At 40.8% G+C, this 27,881-nt stretch overlaps 1 protein-coding gene across 5 annotated transcripts in view; it reads left to right on the forward strand.

Moving 5' to 3' along the window:
• The window catches only part of SYTL3 (synaptotagmin like 3), a 1,329,495-nt gene that overhangs the window by 451,583 nt on the left and 850,031 nt on the right, over window positions 1–27,881 (forward strand). The window contains exon 1 of one of the 5 annotated variants that reach the window (XM_044062026.1): window positions 2,777–2,799. The exons of the other annotated variants lie outside the window; for them this stretch is intronic. The gene's annotated coding sequence lies outside the window, so the exon portion shown is untranslated. Of the gene's footprint in view, window positions 1–2,776; window positions 2,800–27,881 lie in introns of those variants that run through there. 5 annotated transcript variants of the gene reach the window in all.

The following is a 27,881-nucleotide window of genomic DNA, read 5'->3' on the forward strand; positions in this document are numbered from 1 at the left end:
CTTCTTAGCTTGAGGTTAAGCTTTTTTGGGATGAGACAGTGTTTTTATAAGCCAAGATGGAGCATTTTTCCCCTAAAAGGCTGGTCACCCCCCAGGCAACTGGCTAGGCCACCTTATGTTAGATCTGGATCTGATGTTGCGTCTAGTGAACCAGTAATACTTATGTTAGAAATCTTGCTTTGGTTAATTTTGAGGCAAACCTCTCTGTGAGTGTAGAAAGCTACTTTCATTACCAGTGGAATGTGGCCTTTAACCCACAGTTGTATGACTGCATTTGGTGTGTAGAAGATAGGGTGATTTTGTGTGTGTGCCCACACGTGTGTGTTTCCCTACATAGGGTGGTGGGGGGGGGGCTTGCCCCCTTGCAAATGTCCAAGTTTGAGGTTTGCTGAAAGTGGCTTTCAGTGAGATATTTTTGCAATTTTTGCACTCCAAGTTTCTTCTGCCGATAGACATGTCATGATTCCACATCTGAGGTAAAATTAAACTGATGGTTTTCTGAAAATATTACAATAAAAAGTGAACATCATTGAATCCTACAAGGGAAGCATACCTTCCTGCAGTCCCTTATTTTCAGAGAGAGAATTCTGCTTCTAAAAGACATCTACATAGAAGCCTAGTAAGCATCCAGCAACCTCATCCCCAGAAAGGGAAACTCAGAAGTAAAACCTCATCTACTCAACATTTGTCAAGTTAGAGATAACTCTTCAGATTGGAATGAGTAAAGAATTAGTTGTCACAATTGTTTTCTTCTAACTTTATTAAGCCTTATTCAGCAAATCACTGAAGCCTCCACGATAAACAGCAAATAATTTTATTTTTAAAATAAAACAAGCGCTTTCACGCACCTAACAAGTGCGCTTCATCAGGTTACTTACTTACTTTATTAAGCCTGTGACTAATAGAGACTGTTTCTATACAGGCACTCTCCTCATGAAAAGTCAGCAATAGATTTTTTAAAATTTGATACAGAATGAGAAAACTTGTGGTTTTTGGACACTTTTCAGTCATGACCTGGGCCACAGGGACAAAAGTAAATGTTCATAGGTAGGTACTAGGCTATCTGCCCGAAGGCATTTATAATCCTAGCCAGAATGTGTTGGGTTTCACCACCCCTTTATATTAGTTCCCTGTGCCTCTGTCCAGCAGAGCCACTGAAGTGATCCCCGCAGTAAACTTTCTGTTTCCCATCCACTCGTCAAGGTTTCTTTTGAAGAGTGTTAGCGAGGAGCTCTGCCTAATGTAGATTGGGATCTTGTTCCAAAGCATGGGAAGTCTCTGGGACAGGAATCTATCCCTCCAGCACATCCTATTTATTGTTGTGGTGAGGTTTAGATCCCTAGAATGTGTGGCTCGAGGGGCTAAGGTTTTCTTTAGGTGGAGCATGTCCATCAATTCTGGGTTGGACATGGCCTTATATGTCAGGCAGTGATCACCTCTGAGTAGGCGGTATGCAACCGAGTACAACTGGAGTTTCTTCAGTTGAGCTGCATAGGGCATCTGATTGAGGCCAGTGATCCTCTTGGTGAGGTACTTCTGTGGTCTTTCCAGCTGTTGCAGGTGTCATATAAGGTGCATCCCAAATGGAGCATTGTACTCTATGATGGGTCTGATGAGTGATGAGTATAGAGGGGCACAATGACCTCTTTTGATCTGGATGCAAACCCTTTTCTGATTAGGTGGGCAATGTAGAAGGATTTTCTAACGACTTTGGCAATGTGATTATCAAAGGTGAAATTACTATGTACTTGGGTTCCCAGATCCCTTATTACATCTTCCATATTTAGGGGACTACCACCTATGTGGTAGTTTGTGGGTACTTTGTTTTTTCCAAAGGGGATGACTATGCACTTTTTAGCATTTAGCTTGAGGCCATGATTTTGACACCAGGTATCTGTCTCAGTGAGACCCTTTTGGAGGATGTCTGTGTCAACCAGAGAGTCAGTTATAGCCCTTAGTTTGCAGTCGTCTGTGAACTTGGTCAGCCATAGTCCTCCTGTACTTGCCTGTACCTCTAAGAAGTATATGCCGAACAGGAGGGGTCCTAGGACTAAGCCCTGGGGAACGCCACTTGTAACCGGTTTAGAGTCAGACCTAGCTCCTGCAACTCTCACCATGTGGGTTCTGTCTGTGAGCCAGTTGGCAACCCATCTTGTGATTTAGGGGTTTATGTTTAGGCTGGTGAGTTTGTCTCTAATACCAGAATGGGGAATGGTGGTGAAGGCCTTTGCGAGGTCTAGGTAGGCTGTGTGTACCATCTTTCCCTCGTCTATAGCCTTGGTAACTGTCCCAATTAAGTCCACCAGGTTTAGGAGGCATGATCTGCCCTTAAAAAGACGAAGTGGGTAGGGTCCAGTGTTTGGAGGTTCCCAATGTCTCTGTTAATGAGTTCCATGATGATGCACTCCATAGCCTTGCAGACCAAGCTAGTCAGACTTATAGGGCAATATTTCCCGGGGTCTGTTGTGGCTCCACCTTTGTGGAGCAGAATAACTGTTGCTGTGTGCCACTCTATGGGTGGTACATAGCCTGTGGAGAGGCTAAGTTTGTAAAAAAGAAGAAACGAGCCAGCTTCAGGGACACAAACCACAATTTATTGCTGTTTACTGTGAGCGCTTTAGTAAGAGTAGATACTCCAACTTCTTCAGACAAACTCTGGCTCAGCTGGAGTGGGAAAGAAAGATGTGCTGTTTTGTTTTTTTTTTTTTTTTATTGCGGAAACAGGAATACATCCCGTTCCGCAGTACTTCTACTTACCTTTGTCGGAGATGTGATCTGTAGGCGATGTGGTCTTGTTGGGTAAGTGCTCTTTTGTGGATCTGATCCATATATATATATATATATATCTACAGCACCAGTACTAAGTGACCTACACATAAAATGCATTCTGTTTTTGCTCTAGAAATCTCTGCAGGCAGTATTTTAAGTTAAACTTAGTTATTCCTCAAACACATACCTATAATGAACAAGGGATATAGTCTGGTTGGAGAAACATGCAGGAAGATTGCAGTACAGATGAACGCTTCAGATGTATTTGCAAAATGATTACATATTTACTATTGATAGTGTTTTACTCTTATGGCTGACACAGACCAAGGACTTAAAATGTGTAAATAAGGGAAGAAGAGAGCACCTCAAGATAAGCATCAGTCTTGTTTATTGTTTCAGGGAAGATTACAGTGTTTTTAAGTGATCTGTCAGACATTTACAGTCAACACCCCCTGCAGCATTACATGTGTGAGAAAGCCTTTCGGGTCAGCAGGTTGGTGATTCTCTTTTGGAGCCAGAAGCTTCTACATCAGACTTGGAGCCAGCAGCCTCTGCTGTGGTTTTGGAGTTCTGCAAACCATCCAAGAGACCCAGACCTTACAAGATCCACAAACCTATCAAATCCTAGTTCTAGGTTTGACTGTAAAAATGATCTGTTGTTCAAACACCATATTACATGTTTTTGAAAGTAAGTTCCTTATCTAGCTTTCAAAATCACAGTTTAAGCAATCTGGTTGATAACATGAGGGAGGTAAGTCAAATTCTGAGTCCTAGACCAACCTTTAGGAGAACTGCACTTGTACTCTTTCCAGAATTTGATAATGTTTTAAGTTTGTGGATGCCTTTGTTAAGGCCCAAAAGAGGCTATCTGTTTTCTTATTCCCATCTAATGCTATATTTGAAAGAGAATATTTTTTGTCATTTTCTACTGTGAATAGGTCTTACAACTTTTAATCACTGGACCGTTAGTTTTGATACTGGTCTGAAAGTTGCCAACACTGAATGAGATGAGGTCAAGGGCAGAAGGCTTGTTGATGCTAGCTGTGATACCAGTCTCAGCATTGTAGTCGTCAGTGTTAATTGCTCCACCATTGAATATGCCACTGATGTCAATGGCTTTGACTCTATCTCAACCACTGACAATGAATTTGTTGGCCCTAGTGCTTGGGCCAGGGCATTGGTGATGTAGTCAAAGCTGATCCTGTCAGAGTTGATGATGATGCAAATTCTGATGTGCCTGATCCCCCAGCAGTCAGGACCAAGTATGTGGACATGATCAGATGTGACACAGTCTTAGCAAGCACATTTGCTATGGTCATCTACAATGTCCATTTCAACCCCATTATCAGCATTAGTGCAACAGACAGTGTAGCCTCTTCAGCATGCCTTGGTTGCATACTACACTTGGTAGGACTTCAGCAATATAAAATTCTTCCTGTCTATCTTCAACTCACCATTTCCAGTGATTGCAATTCAGATGTGCTCTCTTCCCAGATCTCGTAACCTCTGTGGACCCAACAACTACAGACAAATTTCACACCTCTGCCCTTTAACCAAAATTGTGTACAAAGTGAATCTACCAAATACTAGTTAATCATACTAAATATAATCTGCTTACAGATAAACAGCATGGCTTTAGAGATAGATCAAGCACCTTGAAAGTATTCTGCACTGTCATTAGCTATGTATATTCCAACATGAGAAATGGTCTCTTTTCTAGTGGCCTTTTCAATGATAAACATATTTGTTTGTCAGATGTGCTCTCTTCCCAGATCTCGGAACCTTGATATTCTAATTAAAAAAACAAACAAACAAAAAAATACTTCAACAGCCTTGTAAAATTCCTATAACTGTCCCAATAAATGATTTTATTGGCTTAAATCAAGATCCAACATTATAATTTTATCTTCAATCTAAACTTATCACACAACATACATAATTAGTTAGGATTTCCATCCCACAAGCCACCAGTACTGTGGAGGATGCCAGCATGAACAACTGAATACAAATATGACTCTGTCATTGTCCATGTTGGTGTGAACGACCTGAAACGTACCTCACTGGACTACATGAAAAGAGACATGGAAGAGCTCTCGGATCATGTGGCCCAGGCAGGTATGACCCTGGCCCTGAGCAGCATTCTGCCATCGCCCAGAATGATACCGCAGTACAAGGACAAAATGATTGACTTCAACAGTTGACCAAGCTTCTGGTGTCATTCTAAGGGGATCCAGTATCTGTCTGCTTGTGACGACATGGTCGACAGACCATGATGCTTTGCCAGAGATGGCCTGCACCTGTCGCCCCTGGGATTCCAGATACTGGCTAAGGCTCTTGCCGCTCCTATAATGCCTCTTTTAGGCAAGGTTCAAATGACAAATTCACCACCATAACAGGAACAGGCAAGCAAAAACTGAGGGCAATGCTACTCAGTGCCAGAAGTCTAAATCTCAAAATGCACTCACTCGAGGTACTCCTTAAAATGGAGAACATCAATATCTGTGCAGTGGCTGAGACCTGGTTCAAGGGTCCAGAGAGCACTCCTTCACTACCAAGCTATAACTCATACCACACTTTTCAGCCATGTAACCTGGACCGGAACACCAAAGGTGGAGGTGTGTCCATATTCATTAAGGATATCCACACCTCCAGGCTACTTGCTCAGCATAATGCATCCGTGGTTATCCAAGTGCAACTAACTCTGGGCAAAACTGCAATCAAATTGTAGCTTGCTACAGATCCCTCACTATTCCCTAGGATTCCCACTCCTCTTTTTTTGATATACTGGAAAATATTAGGGTTCAACCAAACACCTTAATAATGGGCGATTTCAACTACCCCACCATTAACTGGGAAAACTACTCATGTACCAACTCCTTTGCTCAACACTTTATGGAATTCATAAATTCCAATGCACTGGATCAACTTATCCACATCCCCACCAGGGGCAACAGTGTCCTAGACCTACTTATTACCAACATGAGTAACCTGTGTTCTACACCTGAAGTCAACTCCTCATTGGTCTGATCCGACCATAAGCTAATCACCCTAGATATCCACATCCCGCCCCCACCCCTCATTAAGGAAACCACAGTAAAAATGTTCTCCAAAGCCAACTTCATGCTTCGTAAGACAGAGGTGGTGAACTTCATGACACCCATGCAGATGGACAATATAGTTATGACTGCTGAATCCTACACAAATGCACTGTATAAGCACTTACATGAGTGCATGGATTGTGCTATCCCAAACAGAACCAAGATTCTATCCTCCAAAAAAAGGAAGCCGGTCTGGTGGCCCCTGCCATAAACAAACTGTACAACAGAAGAAAGAAACTGTTGCAAAAGAGAGTAAAATCCCATGAGTGGAGGAGCTCCCTGGTCAGCCTCAGTAAGAAGCTGAGATCCCTTATAAGATCCTCCAAAGTTAGCTACGAAAACCAAATTGCCACTGATTCTAAGGACAACCAAAAAGCATTCTATAGCTATGCCAAGAATCTCAATGGCAACACCCAGATCTCCTCTGAGTTACAGCACAATGGCATGAAAATTACATAACCAACTGATATTGCCAACATCCTGGCAGATAGGTTCAGTGCTAACTTTACCCCCCTCTCACCCCCTAAAGGGCCCATATCTGTACAAGAAGAATGCAGAGTCCCTGTAATCACAACTATGCAGGTAAAAGCTGAACTCTCTAAAGCCAAAAACACAGCATCCATGGGACCAGACAACATCCCAGGCTACGTTTTACATGAACTTCAGAATGAACTGGCTCCCCACCTAAGCACCACGTTTAATCATAGCCTCACATCAGGCTTTGTGCCCACTGAATGGTGCACAGCAACAGTTATCCCACTCCACAAAGGGGGAGCCACCACTGATCCTGGGAACTATCGCCCTATTAGCCTGACGAGCCTGGTCTGCAAGGCCATGGAACATATCATCATGGAACTCATGAACAAAGACATTGGTTACCTCCAAACTCTGGACCCCACCCAGTTTGGGTTTGTGAAAGGCAGAGCATGCTTTCTGAACCTGATCGACTTCTTTGAGGCAGTCACCAAAGCCGTAGATGAGGGTAAGGTTGTTCACACAGCCTATCTTGACCTCACCAAGGCTTTCAACACCATCCCCCCATTTTGGAATTATAGCTAAACCTCACTAAACTAGGTATAAATCCCTGTGTCACAAGATGGGTTGCCAACTGGCTCACTGAGAGAACCCACACTGTAAACATTGCAGACTCCAAATCTGACTTCAAACCAGTGACAAGTGGAGTACCACAAGGTTCAGTCCTGGGACCTCTTCTGTTTGGTATCTACTTCTCTGAAGTACAGGCTAACACAGAAGGCCTCTGGCTAATGAAATTCACAGATGACTGCAAACTAGGAGCCATAATCGAGTCCCCAAATGATATGGACATCCTACAGAAGGGCCTCACTGAGACAGATGCCTGGTTTCAGAGCCATGGCCTCAAGCTCAATGCCAAAAAGGGCATTGTCACCCCTTTTGGTAAAAACTCTATACCCATGAACTACCACATAGGCAGCACCAAATGTGTGATGAGACCTTGTGACCCAGGTGGAGAGTAGTCTCCTTTGATAATCACATCGCCACAGTAGTCAGGAAGTCCTTCTATGTGGCACACCTCATCACAAAAGGGTTCTCATCCAGGAAAAAAGAGGTCATTGTTCCCCTCAATTCGACACTGATTAGACCCATTATAGAGTACAACGTCCCTTTTGGAATGTACCTCACAAGGCATCTGCAGCAGCTGCAAAGGCCACAGAAGTACCTCACAAAAAGGATTACTGGCTTCAAACAGATGCCCTACACTGACCATCTCAAAAAACTCCAGCTTTACTCCGTAGCATATCGCCTACTCCGAGGTGATCTCTGCCTAAATATAAAGCTATGTCAAACCCAGAGCTGTTGGACATGCTACACCTAAAGAAACCCCAATCCCTCCGAGCTACACACTCTAGGGACCTAAACCTTGTCACCACAATAAACAGGACATGCTGGAGGGATAGATTTTTGTCCCAGAGACTTCCCATACTCTGGAACAAGCTACCCATCTATGTCAAGCAAAGTTCCTCATTAGCACTCTTCAAGAAAAATCTTGATGAACGGATGGGAAATAGGAAATACACCCCGGGGATCACTTCTGTGTGTCTGCTCGACAGTGGCACAGGAAAATAACTTTCTTGGGTGGCGTAAGCCCTGGAACCTTGTTGGCTAGGCTTACTTAGGCCCTTGGGCTGATAGCCTAGTACCTACCTATGAGGAGAGACATGAAAAACGTGATATAAAAAAGATATTCACTAGTTGGGTAAAAAAGTCTGAGTGGGAAACAGGGCAATGAAGGTGAGTAAATGCAAATGCTATAGATTACTCTTGCAGTCATTTGTCCTTGAATATCTACTGTTAAGCTCCTTACATGATTGTGCTTTGTGCAGATTTTTTATATTAATGTACAATTTTAATATTTGTAGGGACTTTGAGTACCCTATGTACACAAAATCTGTAATCCTTCTACAGATGCTTACTTTATTAACTCCTTTGGTGGTAATATAGCTGTACCCATTGCTGTTTCTGGTTGGCAGTAAAAGAAGATGTATATCTTATTTGTAACAGTTGTTTCTTCAGTTTGAGTTTCCTTGGGAAGTGCACACACAATACGTATCTTCAGTCTTTAGATTCTAGTGGAGCAGTACACCTGCTAGTGGTGGATGAGAATTTTCTGCTGATTTAGCCCTCTATGATGAGAATGCCATTCAAACTTTGCCAAGCTAACAAATAACTTTCTCAGTGGTATTTTGAAATTGTGCTTTGGCCTTGGGTTTGAGTCGTGCATTTATGATGCCCCAGTGGGTGACTACACAACTTTATAAATGACATTTGCTGGTTGAGTGGAATACTACACAACATTATAAAAGTTCATTAAAGTTTATAAATGACATCAGCCACTGAAATACAAGTTGCTGAACAAACAGCATACCAGTGTAGTTGTACAGGGTGGATGACCTTAGCAGTTTGTCTCTCTTTATTAACTTGAAATCACCATCACCAACAACTAGGTTTCACTTACTCAGACCTAGAATCTTCTAGCTGTAGCTCTTCAGCCCAACACAAGGAGTCTGTGCACCAGTGCTTCAGTGCTCATGGTTTGGCCTCATAGACCCACCCAGCCTAACATGTCAACTCTCTGGCCTGTATGTATCTTTACAGTTGACAGCTGAAGTAAGCTTCTCTTCCTTTAAGTTTCTCAGCACTAAAGAAAGGAACAACACACGTGTTACTTCATTATACTTCCTGTGGTTGGTGTTCCTGGATGTGTGTCAGATGGCAATTCCATGTGACACATTTTGTTAGGTGTAAGAACCATTAAACACCCAGGTAATGTAATCTGAAAGCTGTAGGGTCATTGTTTCAGTTATTTTAACTTTGAGAAAAGTGAATGGATAGCTACATTTTTGTCAGCTAAAATACCATGAAACCTAAATCTGCTAACCAAGCTAAAGGACCTCTAACACTCAAATATTTATTCTATAACACTGTTAAGCTTTGTGAACAAGATGCATCCTAAGATCTTTATTGTTGTCACAACATACAACAAAAATATCTAAGAATGCCCAGTACTAAACGTGCCTTTATAGTAGGTGAAAAAGCTGTGGACTGTGATTTCAGCCATAGGTGAGCCTACTATGTAGAATTTTGTATTCTTATTAATGAATACTCTTCCAGTATTTTGAAGGAAATAAAAAAATGAATTAAGAGGTTCTCAGGGTATTTAGTTCAGAACATTTGGCAGTTCTTGGAATTTAGTCATTTCTCAGTGTGGTTGCCTGATGTTGGTAAGATGTTTGCAGCTATTCCCAGTGCCCATGTGAGCAGCGGAGGCACGGCTACTCTCTTGTGTAAATATGAGGGCCACATTTAGAGGAAGTTGAAGCAAATAGCTGAAGGAAGGCAGAAAAGGTGATTTGAAATTATGCTGCCATATTTGAATTTTTGTGTATCTCAAGGGGCACATCAGTGAATGTAGGTTTTTTCCCCAATAAGTGATACTCTTGCAAGGTTTGGGTCATACTGGCTTTTGTGAGGTCCCAATCTATATGTGTTATTTCAAGCTCTTAAGGAATTTTAGTTGGTTTCCTTATAAAATTTAATGGGTTTCATCTAAAACTCCAATTTGTATAACTAGCTCTAAACATTTTGGCAGAAACTTTCTCCATGTTATTTTTTAACCAGTTATTTCTAATGTTACCAGAATAATTTTTTCTGCATGTCCCTTTATGACCAAGTCAATATTTTGCCATGTTTTAAGGTGCCAGTAACTCATTTCATCAGTGGAGCCAGGGTCATTCAGAGAGTGGTGTGGTAGTAGTGTTAAACCACTCCACCATGCGCTTCTAATAAAATGTCATGTGACAAGAGCCTGCTTTCATGCCCCAGGGTCTGTATCCCATGGCTGTTAACTTACCTGGTATGAAGTGTAACTGTAGCTGTATAATTGGCTAAAGCTTTTGTAAATGCAACAGGTTTTTCCATGGTAATGAATGTCCCCCTCCTCAAAGCATCTTTCAAACTCTCCTAGTGTAGTATTCCTTACTGCTTGCATTGTGAGGGGGTAAAAAGGGGTCATTTGACTGTTGTGGTCCAATAACAGTATTTCACTAAATTTGAGTAAGCTTGGCTGAGCTTAAAATGTCTCATGGTCCAGTAGCTTAGTAACCACCTATGAACGTATAAGTAATTAATTCATAAGGCAATAAATTAATTGGCTGAACTTCACCTGTGTGATGCAGTTTATGGCCAGTTGATTTACCTGCACTTTCTTCCAGAGGGTTTCTTTTGGGGGTGGGAGTGGGAGTTAAGAGTTTATAAGAACAAGTTTATAAGTTTACAAGAATATAAGGGATTGTATGATGTGTCAGGAAGGTGCTTTGCCATCTCTTTTAAATCTTTGATATTATTTATTCTCTTGACTGAAACTGCATTCATACAGGTAAGCTTTGATGAGCAATAATGCTAACACTATGTTGGTAGCATTATATGTTTAATAATAAAATCTTAGAAAAATGACTTGAATAAAAAAATAACTGATTGGTTGAACAAAGTCAGACTCAAATGTTGGACTGCTTATAATGTTTGATATCTAGTCCGTGTGAATGAAAGCTAATCATTAAAGAAATCATGAGCACTTGATAAACCGGAACATAGAAGAGCAGAAAACTTCAGTACAAGGAGGGACACCACAACAGACTTCTATGTACTTCACACATCAACCATTTCATTTTGTGGCTGAATGACATATGATTCCTAATTGGAAAAAAATGTGCAGTCTGACATTCATGACAGGCTTAAATCAACCCTATCTCTTTCTCTCTAGACAGTTTTTTTTCCTTCAGATACTCAGGGAATTTTCCTGGAGCCTTTACTTCCTATGGATAAATTGGCCCTAAAGTCTAAAGCTAATCATGTCCTTTTTGGCTGCTACAGACTTTAGATTCCTCAAGCCAGAGGCCAGAACTTTGATAGGGAAAATTATTTTCCAAGCAGAGGTAAAATATGACCCACCATCCTTGCCTATATCTCGACTAACAGCTTAAGACTTCCAATATATCTCTAACTGAATATGCAGAATTATTCACTTTCCCCAAATATGAGCACCACTGCATATTTTTCTTTTGTTCTAGGTGACAACCCATAAAAGTATGTACCAATCTCCACACCCTTCTATTTAAAATTCTTAAACGTGGAATCTCCTATCAACTTTATTGCAGCTGTATTCTGAATTTAATTTATAACTCCTCAGATCTCATCTGTTTTATCTCCTTAGTGTCCCTAGACAATAAAGTTTCTCTGTTTGACCCAAAAATGTGGTCTTACCTCAGACATCACAAAAAAGTGAATAAAGTCCTCTCTTCATCTGCCTTGTTACCCTGTCACTCTTATTTTATACACTTTCAATATTGTTTATATTATTTTGAGTTTTTAACAACAGCACATTCTTCTTCTTCAATTTCAAGAACTAATTTAAAGAAGAGCTTTGCAACTCCACTGGAATACTGTTGAATGTTAATAATATAAAGACTGTAGTTTTAATCTTAGAAAATTGTTCCATTTTCTTCTGTTGTATGTGTTCCTCTGTTTTACTGCCTGCACCGGGAAAAGCCGAAAGACACAACAACTGCAATTTTCAGATTTTCTGTGTTGCCAAACTTTGGCAAATTAGTTTGTATATACTACGGTTTAAACTTTGTAAAGTACCTTTTTGCATACCTGTCAACCTCTTAGCATAAGAAATCTGAACAAAGCCAAAAATAATGGGGGATAAATGCCCACAGAAAGGGACAAATGTTAAATATTGCTCTTATAAACTTAAAATGTTGCTAGAATAAAATATTTTGCATTAACACGCATCTTAAAGATATGAAGTCTGAGCCAGTTTGCGACCCATCTTGTGACATAGGGGTTTATATTTAAGCTGGATAGCTTATCTATGATGCCCAAGTGGGGTATTGTGTCAAATGCCTTTGCAAGGTCCAGATAGGCTGTGTGGACTACCTTCCCTTCATCTATGGCTTTGGTGACTGTTTTGAAGAAGTCAACCAGGTTCGAAAGGCAGGATCTGCCCTTGACAAAGCCGAACTGGATAGGATCTAGTGTCTGTAGGTCCCCAATGTCTTTGTTTATGAGCTCCATGATGATCCTCTCCATAGCCTTACAGACTAAGCTAGTCAGGCTTATGGGGCGATAGTTTCCAGGGTCCGTAGAGACTCCACCTTTGTGGAGTGGGACCACTGTTGCTGTACGCCATTCTGTGGGCACATATCCTGTAGTGAGGCTGAGATTGTATAGCTGTTTTATTTGAGGGATTAGTTCCTCTTGGAGTTCATGTAGTACGCAACCTGGGACGCCATCTGGTCCCATGGAAGCAGTGTTTTTTGCTTTGGAGAGGGCAGCCTTCACCTGAGCATCAGAGATGTTTGGGAGGCAGCCCTCTGCCGGAATAGATACTTGCTCTTTTTTTGGGGGGGGGGGTGGAGAAGTTTGCACTGAACCTGTCTGCCAGGATATTGGCGATGTCTGTGGGTTCAGTGTATTTTTTGTTGTTTAGAATCAATTCAGAACAAGTCTGGGAGTTGCATCCCAGGTTCCTAACATAACTGAAAAAAGCCTTATGATTGTCTTTGGTGTCCTGTGCAATTTTTCTCTCGAAGCTGGCCTTGGAGGATTTTATGAGGGATCATAATTTTTTGCTAGTACTGATCAGAAATGCCTTCCCTATTAGGGATTTTGCTCTATTGTGTAGTAGCTTCCTCCTTCTGTTGTGCAGTTTATTTATGGCAGGGATCCACCAGACTGGGCGCCTGCCTTTGGATGATTGGGTCTTGGTTTTGTTTGGGATAGCATGATCCATGCATTCCTGGAGATGTCTGTAGAATGCGTTTATGTAGGATTCTGCAGTTTGGGCCGTAGTTTCCACTGGCCCTGGGGCCTTGAAGGATTCCACTTCGGTTTTGAGAAGTGAGAAGTTTGCTTTTGAGAAATTTTTCACTGTGGTTTTCTGGGCTGGGGGTGGGGTCGGGATGTGGACATCCAGTGAAATTAATTTATGGTCTGATCTTACCAATGAGGGATATACTTCTGGTGTGGAGCATAGAGTTTCCATGTTGGTAATGATCAGGTCTAGTATGTTGTCCCCTCTTGTGGGAGTGGTGACTAGTTGTTCCATAGCATTTGAGTTTATAATTTCCAGGAACCTTTGGGCTAAGGGCTGGGGCTTGAGTAGTGCTCCCAGTCAATGTTTGGGTAGTTGAAGTCGCCCAATATAATGGTGTTCGGAGAGATCTTCATGTTCTCCAATGTTTTCAGGAAAGCCGAGCGGGATTCCTGACTTTGAGAGGGTGGTCTGTAGGATGCTATAAACTGAAAAGCAGTCTTGCCCACTGTTAGTTGCACATGGATGATCACCGATACTTTGTGCAATGCCACTAACCTGGAGGTGTGGATATCCTTGATAGATATGGAAACTCCCCATCCTTTTGTGGTTCGGTCCAGGTTTTGGGGCCGAAAAGCATGATATGAGGTATAGCCTGGTAGTGCTGGGGTGCTCTCTGGAGCCTTGAACCAGGTTTCTGCCACTGCACAGATATCAATGTTCTCCATACTGAGGAGAGCTTCGATTGCGTGCAGCTTGAGGTTAAGACTTCTGGCGTTAAGCAGCATTACCCTTAGTTTCTTGTTCCTTGTGCTGTCTATGGGGGTGGGTTTGACTTTTGAGCCTTGCCTAAAAAAGGCACTATGGGGGTGGCAAGAGCCTTTGCCAATATCCGAAAGCCCAGTGGTGACAGGTGCAAGCCGTCCCTAGCGAAGCAACGTGGCTTGTCGAGCATGTCATCCCATGCTGACAGACACTGGATCCCCTTTGAATGACACCAAAATTTTAGCCAATTGTTAAAATCGATCATTTTGTCTTTGTACTGTGGCATCATTCTAGGTGAGGGTAAGATGCTGCTCAAGGTCAGGGTCATACCAGCCTGGGCTACATGATCAGAGAGCTCCTCTATGTCTCTTTTCATGTAGTCCAGGGAGGTACGTCTCAGGTCATTCACACCAGCATGTACAATGACTGAGTCATATTTGTATTTGCTTTGGAGTGACCTGAGTGCTTGCGTTATGTGGCAGATCCTAGCACCTGACAGGCAGCTCACCATGACCTTCTCTTTATTCAGCCTGGTGAGCGGGACACCAGTGTGTCTGACAATAGAGTCACCTATTACAAGAGTATCAGGTGTGTTATTCAGCCTTAAGGGCTGTGGCTGCTTGGCACACTGACTTTGTGGGCTATTTGTTGTGCGTGTTTTGTTTTGAGGTAGCGTTTGCTTGGATGTCTGCTTTGGAGGTCTCTGTTGCTTAGGTAGATTTTTATTTAGAGCCTCCGAGTATGTTTTTGTGTATTTATGTGTTTGGTTCGCTGATGTGGTGGGACTATATGATACTGGAATTGTGTTGTGTGAGGTTACCTTCTCCTCCTGACTGGTTACACCAGTTTTGAGATGAGAGAGCTCAGCCTCCAGTTTGGCTAAATAGTTGCATCTCTCACATATATTTGAACCTGTTTGGAGGAGGAGAGGGTTGTCTGTGTACATGAGACAGTTGTAACATTGCCTCAAAATTCCCAGATTCACCAGCTGGACTGGAGTGGAAACCATTGACTGACCTTTGGACATACTAGAGTAATATAGGGAAACTGAATTTAAGACGGACCAATAGAGGACAGGGTAATCGTAGAGATTATAAGAGTAAGTAGTGCTTATGGTTTAATAGTGCTAACTTGTAGGATTACTTAATTGGACCAGTGAAGGGCCTTAGAATGAGAATATGGTGTTTAAATTGAGAGATAGAGCAGTTCTAAGGGAAAAAGTGAAGAGCAGACTTTGTGGAGCCAGGAATAGTTTAAACCCAATTTGGCGGCGCTCCCCGCTGTTGCGCTATGCACAAAACCGTGCAAAACCGCGCAAAAGAGGGTTTTAAGAGAGGAAGATGAAGGAGTTTGGAATTGACCCAAAATGGCCAATAAAACTACAGTTTCAAGTCAGTAACCACTCCCACAGGGGCAGGCAGGCTGCTCAATGTTTTTCACTGCCACTGATCAACAGAGAGACTTCCCTTTAGCCCAAGCAAAAAATGGCCTCCAAGAAACTTACAAACAGTTCAAGAACAGCAAGCCTGTAACTGAACTTTTTTAAATCTCAGAAAAGTGAGAAAAAAGCAAGATTTTTTTGTTTTTGTTTTTTCAGAGATAGCAGAGGTTCACAGGTATCAACAAGTTATAACAGTGCAGTAAATGACCCCACACAAGAGTGCTAGACCAAAGACAGATAAAATGCAAGTTTTGAGAAAAAACGATTTTAAAAATAAGTGCAAACAGGAAATTCAGTAAACAGCTCTAGGTTGTGCTCTAAGTACAGTTACTAATGCAGAAATCAAGTTTAACAAGCCAGAAAATGCTCAAAATAGGTGGCTATGCAGAAAAACTTAGCAAATAAACAGAGGAAAATATACTTAAAATCTCAAAAGTGGCTCCTTTCTTCTCTCAGCATTTTCTCCTCTTGGTGGGTGCTTCACCAACAGCCAACAAGCCTGAAAAGATGCCAAAACCACGAGGCAACCAGGTTTTAAGAGAGGAAGATGAAGGAGTTTGGAATTGACCCAAAATGGCCAATAAAACTACAGTTTCAAGTCAGTAACCACTCCCACAGGGGCAGGCAGGCTGCTCAATGTTTTTTCACTGCCACTGATCAACAGAGAGACTTCCCTTTAGCCAAGCAAAAAATGGCCTCCAAGAAACTTACAAACAGTTCAAGAACAGCAAGCCTGTAACTGAACTTTTTTCAATCTCAGAAAAGTGGGGGAAAAAGCAAGATTTTTTTTGTTTTTTTGTTTTTTTCAGAGATAGCAGAAGTTCACAAGTATCAACAAGTTATAACAGTGCAGTAAATGACCCCACACAAGAGTGCTAGGCCAAAGACAGATAAAATGCAAGTTTTGAGAAAAAAATGATTTTAAAAATAAGTGCAAACAGGAAATTCAGTAAACAGCTCTAGGTTGTGCTCTAATACAGTTACTAATGCAGAAATCAAGTTTAACAAGCCAGAAAATGTTCAAAATAGGCGGCTATGCAGAAAAACTTTTTTGACGTGCTGAAGCTCTGTTGAAAATAATAATGTGTATTTGCTGTTCTTACATGGGCGTAGCCCTAACCCTCCTGAAATTCACATCAGTAGTTACATAATTCTTTACCTCACATGATACACAGAGAAACATGATTAAATTACTGAGTACTACTAATACTGGATTTTGGCAAGGCTTGCCATTTGTCCCTTTATTATTAAACACAATTTTGTCCTCCATTTCTTTGTCTAGACCTATATTTCTCCAAGTTTGCATCCTAGAAAACTGTTAATCATCTGTTCAGTTAAAATCTACATAAAACTAAACTGTCTTCTTTTTTGTGTTTATAACATGGAATCATTTTCAACATTATCAAATCACTGTATGGTTATTCTTTAATTGTTTAAATTATCATTAATTGTGTACAGATCAACCGTTACAAACTCCTCTTTTGCTTATAATAAATTGAAAAATGCTTAAAAGAAAACTCCACCGTAGAACTAAAAAAACATTTTTCACTTTCTCAAAATCACTCAACTGCTTCTTGTATAATTTTAAAGTTTTCTGCAAAATGGCTATCAACGGGTCTTGACAAATCAATGTGATCTTATTTTTCTTCAAGCCTTTCTCTTTCCCATAATTCATTTAAAATCTGCTTTATATGAATCATGCTATAAGGAAGTAGTGGTGTATTCCCATGTCATTGACATATAATGGGATCAGTGTCAGTCAATGTCATCTTGTATACCTTCTGTAACAAGACTGCTTCTTTTATTTATTGAATAACCCTCATTTGTGTGTGTCTCAGGGCTTGTTTTACAGTTTACTAAGGAATAGGGTCGCCACCTTCATTCACGGCTAAAACCGGAGCCAAGCCACGCCCCTCGCGTCACCAGTAACCCCGCCCACCCCACCCCCTCTCCCGCCAACATACCGCCTATTTTGTGATGTCACGACAGCATCACTCAACGGGAACGCCCTCTTTTTCGTTCCCGCCGCCTGCTTTTGGCTGATTTGCTATGCTTTTCTGTAAAAAAAAAAAAGCATAGTAAATCAGCCGATCAACGGGAATGCCCTCTTTTTTCGTTCCCGCCGCCTGCTTTTGGCTGATTTCCTATGCTTTTCTGTAAAAAAAAGCATAGTAAATCAGCCGATTTACAAACTCCAATAGTCTGTTTCCTTTTTGAAACAGAATACCAGAGTTTGTACAGTGTTTTCCGGACTACCGGAGAATCAGTTTGATTTCCTGATAGTCCGGAAAAAAAACGGAGGGGTGGCAAGCCTACTAAGGAATTATTCAGCTGCAAACAAAACAGTTGCTATATATGCAGACCTTTGTTCAAAGTATCTTTTGTAGTCCAAAATGAATTGACAGCCCCTCTCCCTACACTTTGGTAAATAGGTTCATAGTTTAGTACTAAGCTAACTGCCCTTGCAAGCCATTTTAAGCCTAGCCAATTATCCCTTGTGGGAAGCATACTCTGCACCTTGTGTTTGTAAGGCAAACACCTTAGCCATTAAGCCACCCTCCCAACCCTGTGCTGATACTTTACAAGAATTGCAAGAAAAAATACTTTTCTCTAAATATCACAGACATCTTTGATACTACATTCAAGTTATATTAAAATGTAAAATAGTATAAACAAACATTTCAAGTTTAAAGCTTAGAATTTCAGTAGTGTGATGCTGCTTATGTAAATTTGTCAAAAGAGGTGATAACTGCCTTTGAACCACTGACTGATTTCATTGCTCTGTTTTGCTCTGAAAAGGCACAGGTACAGTAGAAGCAGCTGTGAATCAGTGTAAGTTCTCAACCGCTCTGCAATAAAGACAATGGAAAGCAGTTTCACACCTCTCTGTCTTGCTTATAGCAGCCTAAGCTCCTGACTACACATTTCTCTGTCTGTGGTATGTCATGCAAGTGTAGATAAATTCCTCTTCAACTCATAAGAAGTTAAGTTTAAAAAAAAAGTGGGTGGTCTTTCCCGTCCTTTGATACCAAAATGAGGAAATGAAAGTTTTATAAAGTACAAGCAGGTTTCAGGTACCTAAACAGTACTGGAATCATTGTAGAGAGAAAAGCAACTTAAGAGTTGAGTTAAACTGTAGGAGAAGGTGTTTTCCTTTAAACTGGTCTGCATAATTAATGAAGGATAAGTCATCTCTAATGTACACATGCTGAACAGATCATTTATTTCAGTTGATATAAACCTGAAAGTATTTCATGCTATCTATAACAGTATGCATGCTTCTTTGCAAGTTACAGGTGAGTAGAAACTGCATAAGCAAGGCATTGCCTTACACAATTAGTACCCTGTTCATAGAGTTAACTCATCACTTATCAGGGTCATATATTCTTTGGTGCAGTGGTTAGCATTGCCGCCTCACAGCAAGAGGTTCTCCAGTTCGATCCTCAGCTGGGGTGCCTTCTGTGCGGAGTCTGCATGTCCTCCCTGTGGTCGCGTGGGTTTCCTCCGGGTGCTCCGGTTTCCTCCCACATCCCAAAGACATGCTGCAGGTGGATTGGACACCCTAAATTGGCCCTAGGTGTGCGTGTGAGTGTGCCTTCTGTGGAAGGTTGGGCGCCGGGCTGGCAACTCGACACTGTAAAAACTCCACTGCCATTCAATGTGCGGACAAGGTGATCCGCTGTGGCGACCCCTAACCGGGAAAAGCCGAAAGAAGAAGAAGAAGAAGAAGAAGATTGACAAGTCTGGAGGACTCCACAGATTTGTTTTCTCCTTTTTGGAATGTTCAGTTCTTTATGTATGCATTTTAATTTATTTATCCTTTTTTGACTGGTTCAGTCCAACTAGGATAGTAGCCTCTTATCATAGGTGACCTAAGGTGGTATTTGTAGTACTGGAAAAATTTAGCCAGGACATTGGGGAACTACTATTTTTAATAGGGGCTGAAGGATCTTTTACATTCACCTGAGCTACTACCAACCCAAACAGATGGGGCCTTGGATTAACACCTCATCCGAAACTTAAATGTGATCTTTAGGACTATTGTGGATCTGTGTATACCAATTTGATTAGTGCATGTTTTAATGGAAGTTACTGATTTAAAGAATGACTTCTTACCGTTTGTAACACTAAATAAGTTTAGCATCTGCTTTCACATTTTATTTTAATTTTAAGTAGACATTTAGCATTTTACTTTAATTTCTGAGCTGGATATTCTTTATATTTATTTAAAAATATTTTCCTTTGTACTTGGAATGGATTTGTTCTACTACAGTAACATTTGTTGGGTGTATATCAAATGTTCGAACGCTGATAAGTTTGAATACCAAATCCTCAAACTTGAAAGTCTAAAGACTGAAAATATCGAAGCCGCGGAACATGAAATTCTTTCACAGGGAAAGAATTCGGTGGGCAATTTCCATGGCTTCGCTATTTCCTCCACTGTGGTGCGATCTCGGAGTTGGTATATTTAAGTAGGGGGGGTGTGGGGGGAAAAGCCCCCCACATTAAAAATAGTTTGTAGTGTTTGTGTGTTTCGCGTTTTGTACTGGAACAGCAATTTTTTCCCCAAGGAAAAAAAAAATCACTCTCTTCAGTCTTCGGAGTTTTCAGCTTTTGTGGTTTTGGATTCGATGTTATAACATTCAAAGTTTTTACACTTCGATGTTGTGATATAGACCCACATTTGTTTACTATATTCAGTTCTATATTTGGTTCTAACCACTTTGGATCTTTTCATTCACCTGTGTAGTTTCTAAATAGCTTAGTAAGGGTTACAGTGGTAGTGCAGAAGAGCCAGGCCTGAATTCCCTATTCCCAGCATTCATCCCCACCAGTGTGTGAGTTCCCTAGTCATTACTAGACAGACTGACAGATATAATCTGTCCATGTTTTCCTGTGTGGGTCCACTGTGATATGGTAATTTGCATATTGCTCACACGTATTCAGCAAAAAGAGTTGATCAAATTGTCAATATAATGAACTTTGCACTATTTCACTAAAACTTGTTTTTTGCAGGGAGCAAGTCATCTTGAATGTCCCACAAGGGGCTTTTCCCTCAAACCTCCATACATAAGTGTTCTGGATCTGCACAGCCTTGGAGAAGATGGTAAACCCTTTGCCCTGCAGAACAACTTCTATTGTAGTAGTGTTGACTCCAGTATAATGCTGATTTGATCATTCTGTTTCAGAGAACTAAGAATTCAGCAATATATAATTCAGCTGATCATCATGAACCAAATCAGAGTTCACTCTAGTGACTTCTTTCACTGAGACATATCTGATGGACCAGCTACTGGAGGCACCCATGGGCATACTCTCTAGTTATCCAGAGTACCTCATTTGACATCCCTGAGGGTTTCTATAAAAAACTTTGGGGCTTCTCACTGTGCTTCAGGGTTTGAACCTAGCAGCCCTGCAAAGAAGTCAGATTTCTATCTTTTGGGCCCAAAATCTCACCCTTTCAGTTATTAGCCAAAGCTTGTTACCATAAATGCTGTTACAGCCCAGTATGTAAATTGAGTGTTTCATCCTATGGCTCATTTTATTTATTTATTTTATTTTATTTATTTTACATTTGTTGACTGGGCTAGTCTAGCTGGATACATGTCCATTTTCAGTAGAGGCCCGGGGAGAAAAGCTCCAAGTAAAAACTTATACAATTAATCTAAAAGTTGTGAAATATATTATAAAAACAGGAAGCGTTACATAAAAACTTTAGTGTGTACAAAAAAAAAACAAAATATTTTTTTTTCAAATTATAATAGTCATAGTTATTACATATATGCAAATTTGTATGCAATAATATAAAATTCTCATTTCACATCCCAGATCCTCTGATCAGTGTCCTAAGCCCCTGTGCTCTCACATGGGAACAAGACTCCAGGAACTCCTATATGTGGGGATTTCCTTTTTTCTTACCTGCAAGATGGAAGCCTACCCTTTTTCAGAAGAGAGTAATGACCTGTAACTTGTAGGAGTTGATTTCATCCCAGCTACTTAACACTCAGAAGAAAACTGCTCTGTGTGTTCGAGACCACAGTCACCTGAAGACAAAGGGACACTATTGTCCACAAGCAACAAATATGCAAACCTTACTTCTCTAAACTAAATGCTTTCCAACCCTCAACTACTCTGACATCCTACTCATGAAAACTCTTACAGAGTAAGGGGAGACAAGACAAACCTTTATTGGAATTCTGCACCCACCTTGAGTATACTTAAGTTAGCATCAGAAATGTCCACATAACTCTTACTCGTTAAATAAAGGGACTAAAGAGTAAATAACAATGATCCTATGACCTCATAGTTTTATAGCACATTCCATACGTTTCTCCTGCCTAAAATCCTGGAGCAGAGGCTGAGTGGGATTCTTATATAGCTTGAACACACACGATCCATCCCCTTCATTTGAAAATAAAGACCACCAAATCAGTTTGCCAATCCACAAGCACTGTTCCTGCCTTGGCTGCAACATAGAAATACCATAATGTCCTAAAAATATCTAATGCCTTTAACATTTCTGTCTGGATCTCTTCCAGTCTATTTGTCTTGCCACTCCGGAATGGTTTATTTGCTGAACTAACCTCAGTAAAACATATTGATTCAAACCCATTATTTGGTTCTGGTACTGTCTTCACAAAGTGGGACATGCTCTCTGGGTTCAAGAGTTTCTCAATGTTTTTACCACTTCTTGAAAATAACCCCACTCAACATCAGTGTATTTGCTCCCTTGCTAAGAACAATCTCAGTAGTATCTTAAGTTCAACTCAATAGTACTTCAGAACCTCTTGGAGGCTATTTGAAAGTCATCCCTTATGGACACCAGGCCTTCATTTTGACATTTGCCACAGCTGCTGCCTTCCTTCCCTGTTAGCACTCATAAGCTGAATCTAAAGACCCTCTGAAACTATTGTAGGGATAGTCTCACTTTAACATGATGGCTTCCTTACCTACTTGTGTCCACCAGCAGGTCCCAGGATTACTGCCATGACAAGCACTAGCCACCATATTGGTCACATTTTCTTGCCACCACCTGAGCTAATGTGGTCTATCTAGGTTGTGTTGAGACTCCAAGTTACTGATTCTTATGAAAAAGGAGCTCTTCTAGATGGTAAAATTGAACTCATCCCACATTGGAAATATATTGATATTCCAAGTACACCCTTGGTACATGATGTCTCAACAACACCCTTTCCATCTGACCCAACTTATTTCTCTTGATCTGAGTTTCCAAAGCATTTGACCTTGTGTCTATGAAAATGACTACAGTGGCAAAAAAGTCTGTCATCAGCTTTTGGCCCAGGGCTGTTATATTGCCAATTGCACTTATAAGCAGCCTTGTGTTGGAACTTCGAGTTTCTTGTAAACAATTCACGATTGACTCAGCATTCTTATAAATCTCACCACTCGGTTTCATCTCTTGCAGTCCCTGTCTCCAAGTCTTTTTCATTCTGCATGCGGCCACTGATGTCTCTCTGAGTAGATGATTTAGTAAGTGTTGACATGTGAAACACTACTCCTGCAGTCTCCTTAATTGTGAATACCCCTACAGTTCTTGCATGTATATGCACAAACCATGCAGTCAGCTTGTCTTTCTACAAGTTGCAGGTGACCCTTTTACCTGCTGGCACAAATTTCAGCTGTACCTTACCTAGCTGAGGTCTGATAATTTCTACACCTTTCCTACGACCTCTCTTGTGGGGGCATCTCTGTAGCAGAAGAAAGACTACTCCTGATCAAGGAATCCTGCTCCAGAACCAATGTGGTTTGTAGAAGTATGACCATATATGTATATTTGGTACTTTTTAACCTCCAGCACAAGTTCTGTCTCTTTTTGTAATGTAGAGATGACATTACATTACATTTGCTTGACATTAGAAAGAGAGAATTAGTGTACATAGTCTATTTTTAAGTGCCTTAACACTCTTTCTTCTCTCCATCCTCCTCATCCTTTTTTCACCTCTCTCACACCCTCTTGAATGCAGTTTAAGACTCTATATGTCGACAGTCCTCTTAGTTGAAAAGTACTTTTAGAGAACCAGGAAATCATGAGACCCCGTAGTCTGGTGCCTTTGGCCCCTATTCCCTGTCTGTGCTTTCTTTTTACAGTGATCCCTTTACATCCTACTCCTGACAATCTTTTGCACTAATATAATAATTTCAATCTGCTGTGATTCCAGATAAGAAGGCTGCTCTAGCTTCTGGCCATATTCCTTTCCCACCATTTCACAGATCCTTTTGGTAGATTTTCTTGGAATTTTTTTAAGCAACCTGATGTTTTTTTTCTTATATAGCCTCCAGAGTTGCACACAGTACTTTAGGTGTGGTCTATGAAGGGTCTGGTAGAATTGAAATGTTACCCGTTTGCTTCTATAATTTAGCACTCTGTGGACAGAAATCAGTATTATTTTTGCTGCCTGACTGCTTTAAACTGCCTTGTGATTTTGTTCCTAATAATTCGGTCTAGGTGTGATTAATATCCTTGGATCATTTTCCTGCTCTCTTGTCAACGGCTTCTTGCCTTCCTTTTGATATTTCATATCAAAGATGTTGTGACTCCAGAACTATACTTTGCAACTGTTTGTATTGAACTTTAACTGCCACCGTTCAGCTCATTTCTTCAGCATTCCCAGATACTTTGATAGACTCTTCCACCCATCCTCCACTGCTGTGCATATTTTTGTGTCATCAGAAAAGAGGCTGCTCCACTTCTCTGTTCCTTCAGCTATGTCTGAGACAACCACATTGAAGTTAGTCCACTGCACCCAGGACAGGCTCTATGGTACGCTACTAGTCACTTTCCTAATTCCTGACATTACCCTTTCACTGCAACCCTCTGTGTTACAGCATTTAAACTTCTAGTTATGCAGTTCCTTACTCTTAGTTCTAACCTCAACCCATTTAGTTTTCACGTCAACTGTCAGAGTCACAGGCCTTGTTGAAGTCCGGGTAGACTCCAAAATTGGGTACTTCCCTGTCAAGTTCTCTTGTAGCCCAGTCATATGACCAAATAAAGTCAGACATAGTTCCTTCTGGCAGACGTGAACCCATGTTGGTTGCTATCCTTTAGACTGAGTGATGTCTTGTAGCAATGCCACCAGGCTTCTTTTGGAATTTTCTCTATGGCTTTCCCTACCCCCTCTGATTAGACTAAACAGGCCTGGAGCCCCCACATGTTTTCTGCTCCCCCTTTATACAAGGATACCTTAACTGTTGTCCTCCAGTCCTGGGGCACTTCTGTACTAAACAGTTATTTGTTGAAGGTCTCCATCAGGGATCTGCCTAAATACTGGCTAGATTTCTGAAGACCTGTGGAGGCAGCTCATCTGAGCTTTATGCATGGTCTTCCTCCTCCTTCCTCTCTATTCTGGTTTTGTACACTGTTGTCCCTATTCTGCCCTTCCTCCCTCTTAGCATGGTATCTTCCCCTTGGTTTTCTTTGTGAAGACTGATACAAAAAAGATTAATTCATAGCTTTGCTTTTTCCCCAGCCTTCTGGGATTTCCCTTACAGCTTTCTTTAACCTGGTTAGTTCTATCCTCCCTCCCTTCCTGCCATGCCCCAAAAATAAAATAGTTTCCCCTTCTTCATCCCTTATGCTAAGTCTCTTTCAGCTTTAGCTTTTGTTGCTTTTTTGACAGCCTCCTTGCCCCGTACCTCTTCCAACTCACCCACTTCTCCTTTTGTACCTCTTGTGGGTCCTATCTTTTGTCTAGTTGTTAGTCTTGCATTCTTGTGTAGCCACATTAGCTGCCATTTCTCGGTTTGCCTTTTTGCATCTTCTTCAACATTGCCCATACCCCTGAGTACTCCTTCCTTGGCCCATTCTCATAGCTTGTTTGCACCTTCAGTTTGCTTCTAGACTCCTAACTCATCCTGCGTCATGACCTTGATGTCTGTGACAACCTCTGCACAGTTAGGTTCAAGCTCAGAATTCTTCCTTTTCAAGCTTCAGTCAGCTCCTGCTCTTTATCTGGCCTGCAGCTTGAATCTTACAGAGCTGCAGCCAGATCATCTAGCACCCACTGCCTGTTCCTGATGTAGGGCCTCACCCCCTCGGCTGGCTCATCTAGCACCTAGTACCATTCTCTGCTCTGATGTTGCTCAAAAAAAAAAGTCTGTTTTCCAGTCTGGTTGGTACTCCTCACCTGCTAGGTTAGAATCCAAAAAAAAAAGTCATCTTTCCTCTTTTAAAAACCATAAGAAAAGTCTAGCAATGATAGACTTTCCACTTTCTGATTCTATAAACCTCTTGTATTAGAGGCAACATGAGATATATGGCAATTCTGAACATTCATGACTCTTTTCTTAAGTTTATTTATGGATAAATTCAGGGTACACAGCAAAACTCTAGTAGCTGTATCCATGTATGGCCCAGCACTCCCATGGCATCAGTACCACAACACTAGTGAAATGTTGGCTAACTTATTGAAACACAGGGTTGTTGTACCCAGCTGATATCCATAACCATTAGGGTGTTTGCAAAATATCCCAACCAGCAAATTAAAACAACGAGTAAAAAGGTCACACAGCTGAAAAACAATCAGTAAAAACCAAAAGAAATATCTAGCAAGGCTAGACTTTCACTGCGTGATTCTCTTGTATTAAAGGCAACATGGGATATATGCAAATGATCCTTTAAGTTCATCAGGTGACCTTTTTACTCCATTGCTTATATTTTCAGCTAAGAGACACACCATATATAGTAAGTGATAATATTCACTAAGGGCTGCCTAGACTGCCTTCTCAGTGACCTTATTTAGTGGAACATAGTAACAGGACTGAAATAAAGAAGTAATGTACTGAATTGCAGGGGAGGAGGTAATGTTAAATGAACAGCTGCAACTCTGTGATGTCTAAAGCAAAAATAAATGCAGAGGGTTGAATAATATAAAAGATGGTCAGAAAAATTAAAGACTTGTGTAGAAAAAGTAGAGAGAGAGAGAGAGAGAGAGAGAAATGAGAAGTAATGAAGGCTGTTTTCTTACTGGGAGAGGATAGAGGTTGAATAGATTTAGATAATTTTGCTTTGAATTCAACATTGTACAACAGCATAATGTGGGAAACTGAGGTTCAGTAAAAGAACAACTTGAAGGTAGTCAAGAATTGTTGTTGAAGAAATACAGAATGTTGCAAATGGATAACATTTTTCTCAAATGCATTTCTTTGGGGCGAGTTCCCAAAAGGCTTTGGTTGTGCAAATATCCGCTCAGAACGGAAAACGGTTCATTAATGCATGAGGAATTATTCAATTTGTTTGATCTGAATGGGATGGAAGTTGAGTATCCTGATGAGAGGCAATGAATGTAAGTTGCTTAAATGAGACAAAATCAAAGAGCTGAACAGTAGTATTAAAATTAACTTTGAGAAAAAACAAATTAAGCTTATCAGGGATGCCAGAGTCTATTCTGAAAAAGATGCATACCCTGCACCTATTCATACCAACTGTTTTGATTTTTTTTTTTGAAAAGGATTTGCCCTCTAAACAGGTTTCTAATTATACAAATTGCCCTGAAGTCCCTGTAACTGATGATGATTTTTTTATGATTTAGTCCTTTGAGGAGTCCAAGAGGTTAGATTACCAGGGCAACAATCTGCAGGGCCAAGTGTCCTCAGTGAATGGGTTTGAGAGATTGGAAGGGAGGCAGCAGAGGGAAGGGGCAGGAGGAGCAGATGGAACATCAACAACAGAAGAAATTAAGAAACTTTAGTTTTACTACTGTTAATGGCCATATGCAAGAAGGTGATTTCAATATTTTTAACTTGAGCACTTTATATCTGACATATACTCATTTTTCACTGTTACAGAAGGGATTTACCTTTGTTCTTACATTTAAATCTGATGTAGTGAATTTATTGGTTAATTTGAAAATGTATACTAGACTATTGAACTTAAAGAAGTTCTTTGGCTGTGATTATATAGAAAACGTTTGTTAAACGGAAAAAGTACTTTTATTCCCCCCACCAACCCAAGTATATTGGCTTTTGAATGTATTAGTGCAAAATAAATTAGAAACTGTAAAAAAATATTTAAATGAGGATAATTTAATTTGAGATGAGGGAGCAATTTTGAAAGAAATGTATGTTAATAAAGACATCAGAGTAAAGAAGCCAGACAAGGGGGGAGGGATGGCGATTATGTATGGGTCTATATTATGCCACCGAAACGACAAAACAGCAAATGCCATTTCAGCGACACATAAACAGCGATCTACAACTTCCGCGAATAGCCAGAACATCGATTTTTTTCCTAGAAAAAAAAACGGTAGGCCAGCTACACACAAAACACCATACTGAACATTACAAAGTAGGGGGCTTCGCCTCCCACACCCCCAACTAAATATATCAACTCCGAGATTGCACTACAGTGGGGAAAAGGGCAATAATATGACGACAGCCAAGTGATTTTTTCCCTATGAAAAAAATCAATGTTCTGGCCATTCGCGGAAGTTGT

Source organism: Protopterus annectens, chromosome 1.part0 (assembly GCF_019279795.1).
Source record: "Protopterus annectens isolate FY-2018-M chromosome 1.part0, PAN1.0, whole genome shotgun sequence".
NCBI classification, from domain to species: Eukaryota; Metazoa; Chordata; order Ceratodontiformes; family Protopteridae; genus Protopterus; species Protopterus annectens.